This window comes from Oncorhynchus kisutch, linkage group LG10 (assembly GCF_002021735.2).
Source record: "Oncorhynchus kisutch isolate 150728-3 linkage group LG10, Okis_V2, whole genome shotgun sequence".
Lineage (NCBI taxonomy): Eukaryota > Metazoa > Chordata > Actinopteri > Salmoniformes > Salmonidae > Oncorhynchus > Oncorhynchus kisutch.
The window spans coordinates 49,811,697-49,831,536 of NC_034183.2; the positions used below are offsets into that span (position 1 = coordinate 49,811,697).

A 19,840-nucleotide genomic window follows, 5' to 3' on the forward strand; every position below is an offset into this window, starting at 1 on the left:
TTTAGCACCATGTTGATGAAAGCCACGTTGTGACGGAAACTCCATCAGGTTGGTCCTTGGAGCTGGACAGTTGGGACAGCTGGGTGGATGGCTGCCCTGTCCTAGGCTAGGCCTGGCTAGTACTGAAGGTTCCGGATTGATTTGATTCGGCTGGTCTGAGAAAGATGTCTCGTCTTCAGCTGCGTTTTTTTTGTTGTCATTTGCCAAAACGCACTGGCAGTCATGCTCTGTTTGCCAGTTGTATAATTGGAAAACACTCATTGCCAGTGGTGTTGAACAAAGGGGAGGTAATTGTCACTGTAGAAATGAGTGGAAACCCAATCCTCTCTTGATGGGTTGCCCTTTAGGAATGGTGCACGCAATGGTGCCTGGGTGTAGAATGATATCAATCGGATTTCACCAATCGGTGTGAAGGAGCAGTAGTATGGAGAAGATCCAGGAAATGTTTTACATGGACTAGCAATTCAGAGCTGCAACAGAGTGTGTAATATTAAGCAGATGTAGGGGGGAGGTAGTATCTAGTCCTTTTTTTATAGTATTGAAACCAGTGTCGTGCAATGACTTCTATCAGAGCAGTTGTATGGAGCGATAACACTCTTGTGTCCTTGGCAATGGATATAGCACATCTATTGGGTGGCATCGGTACGTAGCACTAGCATCTCGAAAGGTATACAGAGTATTTAGTGAAAGACGAGCTCTTGCTTAATAAAATAACTGATCAAATATTTTCCAACGGGCTGTGGGCGCTGCCTTTTGATCAGGCTGCAGGTTTGGAAGCGAACGTGGAACCACCGCTCACCGCAACTCCACTTTATTACCACTGCTAAATGCATTGGCCTTTTTTTCCTTTTTAATAGGCCTGGCTTCTCCTGGGCCCAAACCTGGCATCCCCTACTCATCTGTCACTTAATGATGGAGAGAGCAGGTACTCCACTGCCAGGAACCTGAAACTTGATGACTCTGTATGGGCTTGAAGTGATTCCAGGCCAACCACGCCTGGGCTTGCCGAGCCTGGCCTCTTCTCCTCTTCTCTCCCCCTTTTGGTTGGCTCTGGTAAGAAGCCCTGTGGTGCTTGTTCTGATGTGTTCTGGTCGGGATGAGTTGGTTGGATAACTGGTCTGGTTGTGGTTTACGGCGCAGCCAAGCTCCTAATTGAGTGCTGTGTGGGAAAGAACTGGACTGGGTCTGTAGTTTGTAACCCGAATGACCCATTTGTAACTCGAATGACCCATTTTTATATAATATGATCATTTAGAAGACTTTTTTTAATCCAATGCCAGTTCGCTCATAACTCACAACATTTTCAGTATGTGGCCATTGCCAAAATACAACCATAAACGTTGTGTGGCCATTGCCAAAATACAACCATAAACGTTGTGTGACCAGCGCCGTGCTCCAATCAGCCATGGAAATTGGTGTAACCGTGATGAACTTCTAAAGTTTTGCCCTTGGCATAAATCAACTCTTACCTAAAGAATCTACAGACACAATTTCCAATATTCCCAAGCTAAACTTGTGGAATTTTGGAGAACATTTTGTGTTAATTTATCAGAACCCCCCCCACACTTTAACAGACCAAAACTCTGAAGACTATCTCTCCCTTCCTGTGACTGTCATAACGTCGGTTGTGGGTAATCTCTTTCTGCTCTCCTATTAGTTGCAGCAATGTGCACAGACAGTCAAATGAGCCAGAAGCTCCATTTGTTCCATTCCATTCAGTTAATGTGACTTTTTGTAATTATTCCCATAATGCCCTACATTTACTGCTATTACACTATCTCATCCATCAGCTACTCTCTAATGGAACTGTGGATGTTACGGTCTGATGGGCCACGGTAGCAAGTTGTCTTTTTGGGTGTTTGTTTGGGTAGGGGGGGGGTAACCTTGTGGGTTGTGTCAGTGTGAGCGAGCACTTGCTGTTAGGTTTCATCATGCGTGATTCTGGCACCCTGTGGAGAGAGACGGAGAGTTACTTCCTACTTCCACTAGGAAGGATCTGCCCTGAATCCACAAAACCCTGGACACGCACGCATGCATGCACACGTTCAGAATACCGATCCCATCTACCCTTCACCATAGGCCAGCATCATCACCTCCCCTCACCTTTAACACATTAGACCTGATAGCAGGGTTACATGAGACGTCTACATTGGTTGTGTGAGATCGCCATCTCCTCCCTGCCAGTAGTACATAACATTCTCGGAAGGAGAGGCGAGGAGAGGGAGCGAGGGAGGGAGGGAGGGGAAGGGGGTTCTTCTCGATGAAGTCCTCAGTATTTATATTCCTGGGTGCCAGAGGGGGCTTACATTTTTCATTGCGGTTGACTCAATCGCTGCCCCACTTTTAGGAGTTTAGACAATACATTTGGAGCTAAAATGAGGAGATTAGTCATGCCTTCAGTTTGCTGCTCTCGTCTGTCTCTCTCTGGGTTCCCACCATAAGCAAGATGGCAGCCGAACTGAACCAATGCTCAAGTTACTGTAGACTGAACTAAACTGGCTTGAGCTGTCTAAGAAATGATTTCAACAAACACTATAACTGTTATTACATGTTGTTTACTACGGGTGTTTTAGGTTATTGACTACGCCTGCCTGACATGTATACATTTTCAATTGATCCTTTATTTAACTAGGCAAGTCAGTTAAATAACAAATTCTTATTTTCAATGACGGCCTAGGAACGGTGGGTTAACTGCCTTGTTCAGGGGCAGAACAGCGGACTTTTTACCTCGTCAGCTCGGGGATTCGATTTAGCAACCTTTCGGTTACTGGCCCAACACTCTAACCACTAGGCTACCTGTGAGCTACTTACTGCCTACCCACTTTGACTTTCTGTACACAAATATTTCATATTTTCCCGGATATGTTTGAGTTGAGTAATTTTTTGGAGAGGAGACCTTGTATCATTTGTAGAGAGGTAGTACGCATTGAATGTGTATATAGCAGCATGGTAGTATATTAGCCATAAGGGCTAGCTAGTGTATCAAGTATCTGCCGACAATTGGTGCCATTGCGTTTGAGTCAAGTAGGTGCTGAGGTGAGGGGTACTGTGTATTTGATGAGTGGCACTGTGTTCGATCACCTTCACACACAACAGGCGGAGACGCCGAGCGGAGAGTAGCAGACAGACGAGGAACGCAGACCACGCTCGACTCCACTCCAAATGCTTTGCCTCGCAACTTGACACTTTGAAATGTCAACCGCTGTAAACATTTTAGTCGATTGACTCGTGGGAGATATCTGTACATGTTTTTCTCCTGGCTGTTCTCCAGTCAACTTCTTTAAAGTGAACACACACACACACACACACACACACACACCGCCCTCCACACACACGCCGCCCTCCGCACACACACACCCCTCCCCTCCCCTCCCCTCCCCCCCCCCTCCCCTCCCTCCCTCCCTCCCTCCCCCCCACACACACCTCCCTCTTTCCAACTGTCTCCCCTGCTTTTGTCTGTTCTCTTTCTCAGCCTGGGTCTGTTGATTAATGAACGGCCCAGACAAAGGCTCCAGTCAGTGCCAGATAAATACAAACACATGTTCCTCGACTACCACCCAGCTCAGCAGAGCGGAGCAGAGGGGGGGAAGGAAAGGAGCGATAGGGACAATGGAAGGTAGTGGGGATGGGATTCCCCCCCCATTCCATTCCTTAGTAAAGCACCACCCACATTGATGTGCTGTAGGTGATGGAGTGTGTATGGAAACACACAAGCACAAGCTTGTGCACAGACACACACACACACAAGCACACATTTGAAGCCGACACACACACATTTGAAACTGGCACGCACTCACACAGAGACACACACACACACACACACACTTCAAGCCGCATGTGTCTTGTGACCCACCACCACAGAAACAAGAGGCATGTTTCGAGTCACAACTCTCTAGTCGTAACCCATGACCCAGCGGGATTTGGCTCCGGCCCACCGCTTGGTAAAAACAACTCTGAACAATGGAAAGCCGAGTTTAAATTTTTTTTATTTGAAGGATTAGACTGATTTAGCAAGGTGTTATAATGCCTGGATAGGCCTTGCTTTATACTGGCCGAGCATGGGTTCTGTCATTCATAGGCCTTTCAACTGTATGGCCACTTATTCATGGACAGGCTACTTGCAGTATTCATTTCCTCAGGCCTGCTGCAGATGCCTTTTTTGAATGGCATGTGTACTTACATATGAAGAAGGAAAATGATTGTTATACCTAATGCTTACTTCAGTCAGATGTTGTGCTTTTTCAGTTCTGCCCACAAATGTTCAATAGGTTTAGGTCAGGGCTTTGTGATGGCCACTCCAATACCTTAGCTTTGTTGTCCTTAAGCCATTTTGCCACAACTTTGGGGTCATGTCCATTTGGAAGACCCATTTGCGACCAAGCTTTAACTTCCTGACTGATGTCTTGAGATGTTGCTTCAATATAGCCACATAATTTTCCTACCTCATGATGCCATCTATTTTGTGAAGTGCACCAGTCCCTCCTGCAGCAAAGCACCCCCACAACATGATGCTGCCACCCCCGTGCTTCACGGTTGGGATGGTGTTCTTCAGCTTGCAAGCCTCTCCCTTTTTCCTCCAAACATAATGATGGTCATTATGGCCAAACAGTTTTATTTTTGTTTCATCAGACCAGAGGACATTTCTCCAAAAAGTACGATCTTTGCTCCCATGTGCAGTTGCAAACTGTGGTCTGGCTTTTTTATGGCGGTTTTGGAGCAGTGGCTTCTTCCTTGCTGAGCGGCCTTTCAGGTTATGTCGATGTAGGACTCGTTTTACTGTGGATATAGATACTTTTGTACCCGTTTCCTCCAGCATCTTCACAAGGTCCTTTACTGTTTTTCTGGGATTGATTATCACTTTTCGCACCAAAGTACGTTCATCTCTAGGAGACAGAACGCGTCTTGACACTTTGACTATGAGGAGAGCTGTGTGGGATGGAGAGGATTAAAGACATGGGGAGAAGGAGGGATTGAGAAAATGTTGAGAAGGAGGGAGCAGGTGTGTGTGTGTGTGTGTGTGTGTGTGTGGGGTTTTTGTCACTCTATTCCCATCAATCGTGCTGTTCCCAAGGACGACGTGTCCTGAGTGCCTGGCTCTCCCTCTAGGGGCCTGCCTTACCCATTCTACATCGCTCATCATCTTTCTATCGATACGTACCCCTCTCCTCTGAGCTCCTCCTCATCCCCAAAATCCGTGACATTTCGTTACCAACTCCATTCCCCCGTGCGCCACCCTTCCAACCCCTCCCTCCCCTTCACTCACTCCTTCCTCTATTCCCTCCCCCAAGGCGTCTCTTTATCCCTCCCCTGCCACCCGTTCTCGTGGGTTGCCCTGGTCTTTTTAGGTCTGGTGTCGGGAGCTATCACTGTCACTGGCGGGTGCACTCTTCCCGCTGTGTCTGTCCGTCCATCTGTTTCTTGCTGTCTGTTTGTCTGTCTCTATGGTGATGTACTAGTTATACTGAGTACAGCCGCCTGCTCCACCCTTTTCCCTAGATGCCATGCAGAGCGTGACAGCCTTTTGTCCGTGCTTGTCCCATGTTGACAATGTGTGCACGCACGCACAAACACTCACTCAGACACAGTCACATCCAACGATAGACGTTAGACCGGTGGTCACCAACCTTTTCTGCGCAAAGAACACTTTCTGCGTCAAGATCACTCTCTGTGTCAACATGGAAGCCGAGCTCAATTAAAAACAGTACTTTAGCAGTGAATTTGTGCAGTAGGCAATAAGCCCAATACATTATCACTGCATATAGTCTTAGCTTGAATTGCCCTGGCAATGCACTGTTGTTTGGACTCAGATAGCAAAATTATCACCCGACCACTCAAATTAATTTGGGAGATTTCTCACTTAACCCAAAAAATATACATTTGTCTTCACCCCCGCTTCCCCCCTTTAATTTGGGACTATACTCTAGAACCCTCCATAATCCTCTCCTTCACCCACCCTCCACAATAACAATCCACAATCACCATTTTACTGTGGGACCCCCATGGAGTCCAGACCGATAAGACAGGAATGTTCCTGGGGAGAGCTCCTCTTCCATCTTCTGTCACGGGGGGAGGGGGGGGGGGGGGGTTGAGGTCTGGGAGAGCTGTTTGGATAGGCTGGGGTTACAGAGGGAGTAGGCTAGGCTGAACGGCCCACTGTCATCCCCTGACCCCTGGGGGTCAATGCTCATTAGGGCCTTACGCATGAATGTCAGTGAGCGGCCCAACCGGCTGGATGGCCCTCCTGCTGCAACCATTAGTCTTCCCTAGGCCAGGCAGGGTCAACTGACCACAGGAACAACCCCCCCACTACCCTCCTACACCCCCCACAATAACACACTGCCTCCACAATGGGGTCCAAGCCCTCCCCCCTAGTACAGGCATCAAAAAGTTTCCAAGTGTATTTCTTTGTGGTGTGTGTGTGTGTCTTTCTTTCTTTTCACTGTCTCCCTTCATTGAATTTTGTCTTTATACTTGGATGATATCATTAACCGCCCCCTCTCCCTCTCTCTCTCCCTCCTCTCTCTCAGCAGACGATGCCTCAGAGTGAGTGATGCACTCCCGACATCCCTCATAACCGAGGTTGGCATTTAGAGCTTTAAATGTTACCCTCTGCTTTCTTCTCATGCATCACCGTTATGAGCCCATAATACCAGCCGCTCCCCATCCCACATCATATTCCCAGCCCAATGTTACCGCACCGCTCAGGCTTCAAATGCCAACCAGGTCAGTCACGTACTGTATAACCCTCTCCTTCCTCTCCATAAAAAAAAAATGCCTGCATTGCCTCAAAGCTGCATGGAGAGTTGGTGAACTGATATAAGGGGCTTGCATAATGGTTGTGTGTGTGTGTGTGTTTATCCAGGTATCTTTACATTAGAGAGGATGAGTAAGCATGTTGCTAGGGAGAAATTCACATTGATTCTTCGAAACGCCATTACCTTGAAACATCAAGTCGCGCTCTTATGGGGAAACATATTTTAAAAGGCTTTGAAAGCGACGACTGCTATGTTGATGTCTCTGTCAGCGAATGGTGTTTATGTTGTCTTCGTCCTCTTGGCCCGTTAGTGGAACATAGCCTACAACACTTCCCCATGTTGCCCTTCCTCGCCTCAGTGAGGGTCATATGGGGGGAGGGATGGTGGCCTGATGGTGAATCTGACGGGCCTTAGGTGATCTGCTGACACAAGCCTCTCCTTCGTGATCTGATCTTCCGCTGAGTAGAGCTAGAGACTCCATGGGTAGCCCACAGGACTGCTGGGAATAGCCCTGTAGATAGCCAATGAGAGGCCTGCTCAGAGTCCATGGGTCTGGGTGACCTCTCGTCTGGCCTCTCGTCTGGTCTGTTGCGTGGTGCACAGTCAGCAGGCGACACAGTGGGTTTCAGCGCTAACTGGCTGGCCAGTTTTGGGGTCATGACTTTATGACATTATAGAGGAGGGATTTTCTAAAAGAGAACAGCGTGTCCACACACAGTGTTCAGAAGGGGCCCCATGTTCCATGGTTGCCTTTTACCATTTCTCATTGTTTTCATTGATGTACAGTTGAAGTCGGAAGTTTACATACACTTACAGTTGAAGTCGGAAGTTATGTAAAACTCCGACTTCAACTGTAAGTGTTACGTCCACTTAGGTTGGAGTCATTAACTTGTTTTTCAACCACTCCACACATTTCTTGTTAACAAACTATAGCTTTGGCAAGTCGGTTAGGACAACTACTTTGTGCATTGACACAAGTCATTTTTCCAACAATTGTTTACAGACAGATTATTTCACTTATAATTCATGAATATCACAATTCCAGTGGGTCAAAAGTTTACATAGACTAAGTTGACTGTGCCTTTAAACAGCTTGGAAAATTCCAGAAAATTATGACATGGCTTTAGAAGCTTCTGATAGGCTAATTGACATAATTTGAGTCAATTGTAGGTGTACCTGTGCATGTGTTTCAAGGCCTGCCTTCAAACTCAGTGCTTCGTTGCTTGACATCATGGGAAAATCAAAAGAAATCATCCAAGGCCTCAGAAAAAAAAGTGTAGACCTCCACAAGTCTGGTTTATCCTTGGGAGCAATTTCCAAACGCCTGAAGGTACCACGTTCATCTATACAAACAATAGTATGCAAGTATAAACACCATGGGACCACGCAGCCGTCATACCGCTCAGGAAGGAGACGCGTTCTGTCTCCTAGAAATGGACATACTTTGGTGCGAATAGTGCAAATCAGTCCCAGAACAACAGCAAAGGACCTTGTGAAGATGCTGGAGGAAACGGGTACAGAAGTATCTATATCCACAGTAAAACAAGTCCTATATCGACATAACCTGAAAGGCCGCTGAGCAAGGAAGAAGCCACTGCTCCAAAACCGCCATAAAAAAATCCAGACTACGGTTTGCAACTGCACATGGGGACAAAGATTGTACTTTTTGGAGAAATGTCCTCTGGTCTGATGAAACAAAAAATAGAACTGTTTGGCATAATGACCATCGTTATGTTTGGAGTAAAAAAAGGGGAGGCTTGCAAGCCGAAGAACACCATCCCAACCATGAACCACGGGGGTGGCAGCATCATGTTGTGGGGGTGCTTTGCTGCAGGAGGGACTGGTGCACTTCACAAAATAGATAATAGATTCCGACTTCAACTGTACATTTAAGGGCTAACTTGGGGATGTTTCACAGCCTCGGAGGCATGTGGTTTAACAGGAGAGGTCCTAGCCTTCAGCCCTTGATGACCATGTGGAGACTTAACCTGCTGATAGCTTGAATTAGTTAATTGTTTTCCTAACCAGCTAATCGAATGATTCTCTTGCCCTGAGGGGGGACATCATTTGGGATTCTGAGGCGTCTCGGTGGGGACTGTGTGGTGAGGGGTGACTTGTCTTCAATTTTTCTTCTCCGTCATCAATCTGCTTAGGGAGATGGCCAAGAGGGGAGTTAGAAGTCAATGAATCGATGGCCAGTGGAACGGAGGTACAGCACACTCATTATCTGACTCAACGAGATCATCGTTTACCACATCAAGTAGTGAGGGGGGGGGGGGGGATAGAGATAGAAGATAGAAGAGAGAGGGAAAATATAAATAGAGATATTGGAGAGGGCTTAGAAAAGGGGGACTATGAAAGGAGGAGAAGTTTAAAACCGAGGGATGGGAAGAGGAGTGGGCCTATTGGGGGATTCTGACAGATAGTGAGGAAAAAACTGAGCGAAAAGAGTAGAAAGATGTATGGCAGGATAGAGGGGGAAGGGGGTGTTATAGTTTGCCCATTCAGCAAATCAGTCTAGCGGTATCACACCGCTGAGGTTGAGGGTCTGTGTAGAGAACACCAGTGGGCTGATAACCCTGAACTGTGGTCTCTTTGTGTCTGTGTCTGCGTGTGCATGTGTTTGCGAAGTTCATATAAATAAATGTGTTGCGTTGTTCAGGTTTTATGGTTGGCAACCAAAGGTAGCCTTGCCAACTTGGCCTCTAGCTTTCAAGACTGGTGACATAGTTTATAGTGTGACATTTCTATTCTAAGATGTTCATTTGAGATGTTCAAATGTATTTGTCACCCAGGAAGCTCCATTTATACACTTTATATACAAAAGTATGTGGACACACCTTCAAATGAGTGGATTCAGCTATTTCTGCCACACCCGTTGCTGACAGGTGTATAACATTAAGCACACAGCCATGCAACCCCCATAGACAAACATTGGCAGTAGAATAGCCTTACTGAAGAGCTCCGTGACATTCAACATGACACTGTCATAGGATGCCACCTTTCCAACAAGTTAGTTTCCAACAAGTTAGTTCGTCAAATTGCTTCCAAACTGCCTCTGGAAGTAACATCAGCACAATAACTGTTCATCTGGAGCTTCATGGAATGGGTTTCCATGGCAGAGCAGCCGCACACAAGCCTAAGATCACCATGCGCAATGTCAAGCGTTGGTTGGAACGGTGTAAAGCTCGCCGCCATTGGACTCTGGAGCAGTGGAAATGTGTTCTCTGGAGTGATGAATCACTCTTCATCATCTGGCAGTCCAACGGGCAAATCTGGGTTTGGCAGATGCCAGGAGAACGCTACCTGCCTGACTGCACAGTGCCAAGTCTAAAGTTTGGTGGAGGAGGAATAATGTTTTGGGGCTGTATTTCATGGTTGGGGCTAGGCTCCTTAGTTTGAGTAAAGGGGAATCTTAACGCTACAGCATACAATGACATTCTAAATGAGAAAATGTTTGACGAGATTAGTGTCGATGAGCTTGACTGGCCTGCACGGAGCCCTGTCCTCAACTCCATCAAACACCTTTGGGACGAATTGGAATGCGGACTGTGAGTCTGGCCTAATCGCGCAATGTCAGTCCCCGACCTCACTAATGCTCTTGTGGCAAGTCCCAGCAGAAATGTTCCAACATTTTAGTGGAAAGCCTTCCATGAAGAGTGGCAGCAATGGGGGGACCGACTCCATATTAATGCCCATGATTTTGAAATTAGACGTTCGACAGGCAGGTGTCCACATACTTTTGACCGTGCAGTGTATCTGTGACAGGATCCGTGTATAAAGAATCTCTTCTCCCAAAGGCGGACAACCTTTCCGATGTCCACTGGCCCTTGCGGATTCGAGAAAAGGATGCTCTTAACTCTCTTAACTCTCTGTTAACTACATTCGCAGACAACAGACTGCTTTTTCACTTTGAACAGACTACAATCGAGGGGCCTTGTCTCGTGTCACTCGCCTCTCTCCTCCTCTTCCTTTGATGTGTCATCATGCGCTCCACTGTGAGGCTGACTTCAAAGCCTCCATCGTTTCAAAGCAGCCAAAGCGAGAAACACTTAAGACACCAATCAGACACTTTTAATCAAGCCCAATTTGACCGAATTTCCCCGACCAAAAATAAGTTCACGACACAGGTCATGTCTTTCATGTCTGTTGTTGAGCGAAATTAGCTGGTATGCTAAATTTAGCCTTTAGCAGCGATAGACAAGTAGTGTTTCTGAAACTTGGAGGTGAGTGTGGCTATAGTTTATCGCTCTTGTGATTTCCAAATGATTTTCCAAATTTCCAAATGTCTGTTGAGTGGACTAATTGTTATGCTTTGTAAATATGTAGCTTTTCAAGATATTAGCGAGGCTACGGAAAGGCTAAACTCTCAGTAAATGTATTTGGCGCAGTTGCAAACACGTTTATTTGTTTACCCATGCCTACCTGGTCTACGACAAAACATTTGGCATCACTATGTCTGCAGGCGTGACCGTGGTATGTTGTGGTGGAGGCTAATGGGGCTAAATGGCTGGTCCGGCCAACACTGTGTTCCTTTTAAGAGGCTAACTTACTTTCTTGCCAATTGTCTGGCTGAGGAGAAATGAAAAGAAAAACGGGGTGCTGAAACCAGACCTAGAGGCTATCCCTCCGTTTGTTGTCCCAGGACACTCCACGACATGACCATCTCTGAAATAGAAAGAGGAGCACTCCGATGTCTGCAATGGTATTTGGGTTTAGTCTCTGTGTATTTGTGTTAAGTGACTGTACGTTTGTTTATTCCATGTGTAACTCTGTGTTGTTTTTGTCGCACTGCTTTGCTTTAGCTTGGCCAGGTCGAAGTTGTGAATGAGAACTTGCTCTCATCTGGCCTACCTGGTTAAATAAAGGTGAAATATACATAAATACATTTTTTTGTGGACTTTTTAGCCACATAGCTCTTGGGCGACAGGTAGCCTAATGGTTAAGGGTGTTGTGCCAGTAACAGAAAGGTCGCTGAGCCAACTAACCCTAATTGCTCCTGTAAGTCGCTCTGGATAAGAGCATCTGCTAAATGCTTACAAATGTAAATGTAAGCGTGTGGCCCGACGGTACTGTTTGCTATGGTCCGGCGGGCTGGACATTGACCTCGACCAGCGGCATCATTAGTCGTGGACGGGCCGTCGGCGGCTGTCATTGCCCACTTGACAGAGTGACTCGCAGTAATTGCCCTGACCGCCGCGGGCTTGTTTGGGGGATTGGAAAGGCGGATGGATGGAGGGGGGAGGAGTGGTGATGCGATTTTTTTTGTGTTTTTTTGTTGGTGGATTGGACAGGGGGGGAAATGGATGGATGAAGGGAGAGGGGGAGCAGGGTTGCTATGGAGGTAGGGCGGTGGTGGGTTGTCAGTGAACTGACAGAGAAATTACTTTCTCTCTTTTCACATCTGTATAATGGAGCTGGAGAGGGGGAAGGGAGGGCGAGTATGTAGCTGATGAGACCGACCCATGAGACCCATTCTCTGTCTGTACATGTCATGTACTCGTTCATTGAGTCGCAGCCCCTAGGCCTGCTCATGATGCCATGTATATGCGTATGAAGACTACATGTTGTGTGTATTCTGTGCTTGTCATGTAAGAGGCTTTTCGCTTGCACGTTCAACAATGAAAATGAATGCATTCAAGTACTTCTATAGGATATGATTATGTGTGTGGGGGGGGGTGTTATGATATGTGTGTCGGTGTTCTTTCTATTTACTACATATTTGTCCTTACTAGAGGTCGACCGAATATGATTTTTCAACGCCGATACCGATTATTGGAGGACCAAAAAAGCCGTTTTTATTTTATTTTTTATTTTAATGATTTTTTTTAATGTATTTTTTTACATTTATTTGTATTTATTTGTAGTAACGACAATTACAACAATACTGAATGAACACTTATTTTAACTTAATATAATACATCAATAAAATCAATTTAGTGAATAAGTAAATAATGAAACATGTTCAATTTGGTTTAAATAATGCAAAAACAAAGTGTTGGAGAAGAAAGTAAAAGTGAAGTATGTGCTATGAAAGAAAGCTAACGTTTAAGTTCCTTGCTCAGAACATGAGAACATATGAAAGCTGGTAGTTCCTTTTAACATGAGTCTTCAATTTTCCCAGGTACGAAGTTTTAGGTTGTAGTTATTATAGGAATTATAGGACTATTTCCCTCTATACCATTTGTATTTCATTAACCTTTGACTATTAGATGTTCTTATAGGCACTTTAGTATTTCCAGTGCAACAGTATAGCTTCCGTCCCTCTCCTCGCTCCTCCCTGGGCTCGAACCAGGAACACAATGACAACAGCCACCATTCAAGCAGCGTTACCCATGAAGAGCAAGGGGAACAACTACTAGAATGCTCAGAGCGAGTGACGTTTGAAACACTATTAGCGCGCGCTAACTAGCTAGCCATTTCACATCGGTTACACCAGCCACAACTCGGGAGTTGATAGGCTTGAAGTCATAAACAGCGCACTGCTTGACGCACAACGAAGAGCTGCTGGCAGAATGCACGAAAGTGCTGTTTGAATGAATGTTTACGTGCCTGCTTCTGCCTACCACCACTCAGTCAGATACTTAGATACTTGTATGCTCAGTCAGATTATATGCAACGCAGGACACGCTAGATAAAATCTAGTAATATCATCAACCATGTGTAGTTAACTAGTGATTATGATTGATTGTTTTTTATAAGATAAGTTTAATGCTCGCTAGCAACTTACCTTGGCTTACTGCATTCGCTTAACAGGCAGTCTCCTTGTGGAGGGCAACGAGAGCGAGGCAGGTCGTTATTGCAAGATTCGATCCCCCGAGCTGACAAGGTGAAAATCTGTCGTTCTGCCCCTGAACGAGGCAGTTAACCCACTAGGCCGTCATTGAGAATAAGAATGTGTTCTTAACTGACTTGCCGAGTTAAATAAAGGTAGTAAAATATATAAAATCAAATCGGCGCCCAAAAATACAGATTTCCGATTGTTATGAAAACTTGAAATCGGCCCTAATTAATCGGCCATTCCGATTAAGCGGTCGACCTCTAGTCCTTACTGAGTTTGTGTGTGTGTTTTACTTATCTGGCAGAGAGGATTAATTTGGGGATGTACACAGTATATGAGTGAATGGGTCATCTCAATTCATGTTCCTCCTGAGACTAACACTTAGTCTGTAACACTGTGTGTGTGTGTGTGTGTCCTCTCCTCTCCTGTGCTCCAGTGTTCTCTTGCTATCAGAGGCTCAGAACACCTAGCTGGGCTACAGCTGGAGCAGGTGTGTGTGCGTGAGACTTAGAGCAGGATACATTTACAAATGACTGGAGGCTTCTAGGAGTATGTAGTATGCGTCTCATGGAGATGGATAGAGATCACTACTTGGAAAGAACCCATTTTTGCAGGGACAATACCATTGAGGGTGTCCACCATTTTGAAGTAGTCAACTGTGTGTGACTTCCTATGGGTTAAGGAAGGATCACATGATTCCATCCGGGTCATCAGGAGGGATCAGCCAATGAATTATGCTCGCGAGCAAACATTTCGTAACTGCAGGTGGCAGTAAATCGCCAACCGTGGCTTTATACCTGTTAAAAACAACACACTCCAGGTGGCAGTATGCGCCCTTTCAGTTTGTTTACCAACTCATAGAAGTAGTAGAAGAAGAAAATTGACTTCAAAATGGAGATGGCCTCAATGGTGCTGCCCGTGCTCTCACAGACGCCCTAATAGGGCAGATACAAAGATGAGTGGTCTATCTAAGTCTATGGTGCACAAACATAATACAACTTAAACACACTTTACATTCATATACTGTCATTTCCTGAAAGGGTCAGACAGACACACACACACACACACACACACACACACAATGTTTCGGTGACGTTTGTAACACTAAATGTACACACACCATCTCAGGTTTATGCACGCAAACACATCTATATTTCCCTTTCTGTCCCACAATCACGTTTGCGCCATTCCAATTGCACTCTTCCACCTCCAGCCTTACTTCCACATGAGGTGATACTCACTTACACTACTGCACTATGCACACACCCAGGTGACCGAAAGAAGTTGGTGTTGAAGTTGTCTGAGAGAAGGGGGGGGGGGGGGGTTCAATAACTCAGCCTGACTGAGTAGTTTGTTCGCTAGTGTCTGGGGTCCACCCTAAATCTTTCATAGCATTTATTTGATAGAGAAAACAATCCTACGGCATTACTACAGCCCAGGGAGCAGGGGAGAGAACCACACACAGTGTGGACTCAGTTACGGTCAAGGAACAAAAATACACACACCTTTATGATATTCAACGCCGATACCGATTATTGAACCAAAAAAAGCAGATACCGATTAATCTGCCGATTTTTTTTTAATTATTTTTTTAAATTAATTTATTTGTAATAATGACAATTACAACAATACTGAATGAACACTTATTTTAACTTAATATAATACATCAATAAAAATCAATTTAGCCTCAAATAAATAATGAAACATGTTCAATTTGGTTTATATAATGCAACAATAAAGTGTTGGCAAAAAATTGCACTTTGCCATGTAAAAACCTAACGTTTGAGTTCCTTGCTCAGAACATGAGAACATATGGAAGTTGGTGGTTCCTTTTAACATGAGACTTCAATATTCCAGGGTAAGAGGTTTTAGGTTGTAGTTAATATAGTATTTATAGGACTATTTCTCTCTATATCATTTGTATTTCATATACCTTTGACGATTTGATGTTCTAATAGGCACTATAGTATTGCCAGTGTAACAGTATAGCTTCCGTCCCTCTCCTCGCCCCTATCTGGGTTCGAACCAGGAACACATCGACAATAGCGATGTGCTGTTGAGAGCAAGGGGAATAACTACTCAAGTCTCAGAGCGAGTGACGTTTGAAACGATATTAGCGCGCACCCTGCTAACTAGCTAGCCATTCCACATCGGTTACACCAGCCATTAGGCTGATGTGCTTGCGAAGAGCTGCTGGCAAAACGCACAAAAATGCTGTTTGAATGAATGCTTACGAGCCTGCTGCTGCCTACGAGCCTGCAGGTTACTTCTCAGTTCCTATGCTTCCTGGCTGATGTTTTGGTCACTTTTGAATGCTGGCGGTGCTTTCACTCTAGTGGTAGCATGAGACGGAGTCTACAACCCACACAAGTGGCTCAGGTAGTGCAGCTCATCCAGGATGACACATCAATGAGAGCTGTGGCAAGAAGGTTTGCTGTGTCTGTCAGCGTAGTGTCCAGAGCATGGAGGCGCTACCTGGAGACAGGCCAGTTCATCAGGAGATGTGGAGGAGGCCGTAGGAGGGCAACAACCCAGCAGCAGGACCGCTACCTCCGCCTTTGTGCAAGGAGGAGCAGGAGGAGCACTGCCAGAGCCCTGCAAAATGACCTCCAGCAGGCCACAAATGTGCATGTGTCTGCTCAAGCGGTCAGAAACAGACTCCATGAGGGTGGTATGAGGGCCCGACGTCCACAGGTGCAGGACGTTTGGCATTTGCCAGAGAACACCAAGATTGGCAAATTCGCCACTGGCGCCCTGTGCTCTTCACAGATGAAAGCAGGTTCACACTGAGCATGTGACAGAGTCTGGAGACGCTGTGGAGAATGTTCTGCTGCCTGCAACATCCTCCAGCATGACCGGTTTGGCGGTGGGTCAGTCATGGTGTGGGGTGGCATTTTTTTGGGGGGCAGCACAGCCCTCCAGAGGTAGCCTGACTGCCATTAGGTAACGAGATGAGATCCTCAGACCCCTTGTGAGACCATATGCTGGTGCGGTTGGCCCTGCGTTCCTCCTAATGCAAGACCTCATGTGGCTGGAGTGTGTCAGCAGTTCCTGCAAGAAGGCATTGATGCTATGGACTGGCCCGCCCGTTCCCCAGACCTTAATCCAATTGAGCACATCTGGGACATCATGTCTCGCTCCATCCACCAACGCCACGTTGCACCACATACTGTCCAGGAGTTGGCGGATGCTTTAGTCCAGGTCTGGGAGGAGATCCCTCAGGAGACCATCCGCCACCTCATCAGGAGCATGCCCAGGCATTGTAGGGAGGTCATACAGGCACGTGGAGGCCACACACACTACTGAGCCTCATTTTGACTTGTTTTAAGGACATTACATCAACGTTGGATCAGTCTGTAGTGTGGTTTTCCACTTTAATTTTGAGTGTCACTCCAAATCCAGACCTCCATGGGTTGATAAATTTGATTTCCATTGATTATTTTTGTGTGATTTTGTTGTCAGCACATTCAACTATGCAAAGAAAAAAGTATTTAATAAGAATATTTCATTCATTCAGATCTAGGATGTGTTATTTTAGTGTTCCCTTAATTTTTTTGAGCAGTATATATACTTCTGTGTATTGATTTTAAGAAAGGCATTGGTGTTTATGGTTAGGTACAGTCGTCCAACGATTGTGCTTTTTTCGCAAATGCGCTTTTGTTAAATCATCCCCCAGCGTTGCATCGATTATATGCAACGCAGGACACGCTAGATAAACTAGTAATATCATCAACCATAACTAGTGATTATGATTGATTGTTTTTTATAAGATAAGTTTAATGCTAGCTAGCAACTTACCTTGGCTTCCACTGCATTTGCGTAACAGGCAGGCTCCTCGTGGAGTGCAATGAGAGGCAGGTGGTTAGAGCATTGGACAAGTTTACTGTAAGGTTGTAAGTTTGGATCCCCCGAGCTGACAAGGTGAAAATCTGTCGTTCTGACTCTGAACAAGGCAGTTAACCCACCGTTCCTAGGCTGTCACTGAAAATAAGAATGTGTTCTTAACTGACTTGCCGAGTTAAATAAAGGTATAAAAAAAAAATGCATGAGGCAAATGGTGGTCACCCCTACCTTTTCTTAACGGTGTCTGTGACCAACAACTGGATTCCCAGTCATGTCAAATTCATAGATTGGGGCATAATGAATTTATTTCAATTGACTGATTTCCGTATATGAACTGTTAACTCAGTAAAATCTTTGAAATTGTTGCATTTATATGAGAGAGACTGTGAGAGAGAGAGACTCTGAGAGAGAGCGAGAGAGAGAGACAGAGAGACAGACAGAGAGAGAGAGACTGTGAGATACTGACTCTCGTGGAGAGCTATGCGTACTAAAGCTAATATCTTCTCTCTCTTTCTTATTATAGATGCCTATGTCACTGCCATGGCAGACCACTGCTTTTGGAGGTTAATAGCAGCCTGACACGGCTGTTTCTCCGGGGTTAGGGCTTCACCACGGTGGAAGGTAAGCCTCTTCCATGGTGCTTGGCTGTATGCCAACGATATGCTCTAATCTATGCCAAATAATCAGTCCGCTTTCAGAGTCAGGTGTGGCATTGGGAATGGGTGTGTGTGTACACTATGTGAACAGGTGTGTGTTCTCATGCATATAAAACACGTTTTTGTCTTTCTGTTTGTGGAAGGAGTGCATGAGTGAGTGAACTCCTATGTAGGGTGTGTGTGTGCGCAAGCATGTGTACTTGTGTGTTTATCCTCAAATAACCTCTCTGGATGTCGTTTCGCCACACCAAAATATGTTTAGTTGCCTGGGAATGCCAGGGGGGGGGGGGGGGGGGGGGGGGGGGAGAGCGGAGACGAGGAAGAGGGGGGAACGAGAGGAAAGCATGAAAAAGACCGTTGGAAAAGGAATGAGAGTGGGAGAAAAAGAGGGAGTCCCTCTATCCCTTGGCTGTGTAGTCCAGCCTGTTCTAGCTGGATTTCCAGCCTGTTCTAATTTCAACTTTGTTCTAATTTCCACTCTCCCAGGAACACACACACACACGATCCCAATCACGATCCCAATCGCGGACTCACACAGACGAACCCAGACTCGAACGGACACGTGGATACAGGAACACACCAAAAATACACTCACCCTGCACTCACAGGGACCAATTCATACAGGCAGCGTCAATGCATTTTTCCAAACCCATTCAACCTACAGTGTAGTGTACCCACAGGCAACCAGACATATTCATTCACATGTATCGGTCTTTCACTGGCCGACCTTGCACCAGCAGGATCAACTCAACTGACTAGAGCTGCAAGGCTTCTACAGCTACGGCCAGCGACGGCTAGCGCAGCCGTTCTCTCATTCTCATGCCCCCCTCCCCCTGTTGTGTATAAAGGTGAGCTCAGCGCTATCCCTCATCTCGCTGTCCCCATCCTATGTTTATCGCTACACACACACACACACTGACAAACGCTGGTGTTATCATCTAGGCTTCCTCCCCAGCCCCACTGGGACTCGTGCCCAGCTTTTGATGTTGCTCAGCTCAAAAAGAGCTCTCTCACACTGACGACGACACACTGCTGTTTTAGACTTGAGGCCCTGTTCCCCGCCTACGAGAGGAGGGGAGTCTGAGGAGCGGAGTGACGAAAGAGATGTACTTTTCAATTCATACTACATCCTTGCCTTACCGTTCGTTGTCGTGGTCCGCAGCTCCAATTTGACAAACGGTTAAACAACCTGAGTGACTTTTCTTCTGAAACGTCTTAGCACTCTTGAACACTGCAAAAAAAAATCTCAAGGATGTGCAGACAAAGGGTTTATTTTCTTGTCCGTACACGTTCGGTTAGCTGACAATACACAGCCGACTCTTGCTAGCTAGCTAGCTAACGTCATGCTTCATGATCAAGTAAAGTTAGCAAATCAATAATGACCGTTTACCCCTCCCGTTCGAATAAAAAAAAGGAAAAGTTGAGTAAAATGTCTTTCTCTCTTCAATTTACTCTTTCCCTCCACTCTTCTCTCTCTCTAACCCCAACCCCTTTCCCTCTCTCTTCACTTAGCCTCCCCGCTCTCTCTTTCTATACCTAAATTACTAACCCTTTTCCCTCCATCCTTCTCTCTCTCTAACCCTAAACCTTTCCCTGCCATCCCTTGTCTCTCTGCTTAACCCTAAAACCCTTTCCCTCGCACTCTTCTCTCTCGTCTAACCCTAACCCTTTCCTCCACTATTTTCTCCTCTAATCTCCCGTAACCCTAAACCCTTTTTCCATCCAATCTTTGTCTCTCTCTAAAACCCTAACCTTTCCATCCACTCTTCCTCCCTCTAACCCTAACCCTTTCCATCCACTCTTCT

The 19,840-nt window shown here is 45.9% G+C and overlaps 1 protein-coding gene across 2 annotated transcripts in view; it reads left to right on the forward strand.

Moving 5' to 3' along the window:
• Positions 1–19,840, forward strand: part of LOC109898305 (retinoic acid receptor alpha) — a 180,120-nt gene that overhangs the window by 24,180 nt on the left and 136,100 nt on the right. For both annotated transcript variants that reach the window (XM_031833878.1, XM_031833879.1), the window contains exon 2: positions 17,903–18,000. The gene's annotated coding sequence lies outside the window, so the exon portion shown is untranslated. The remainder of the gene's footprint in view (positions 1–17,902; positions 18,001–19,840) is intronic.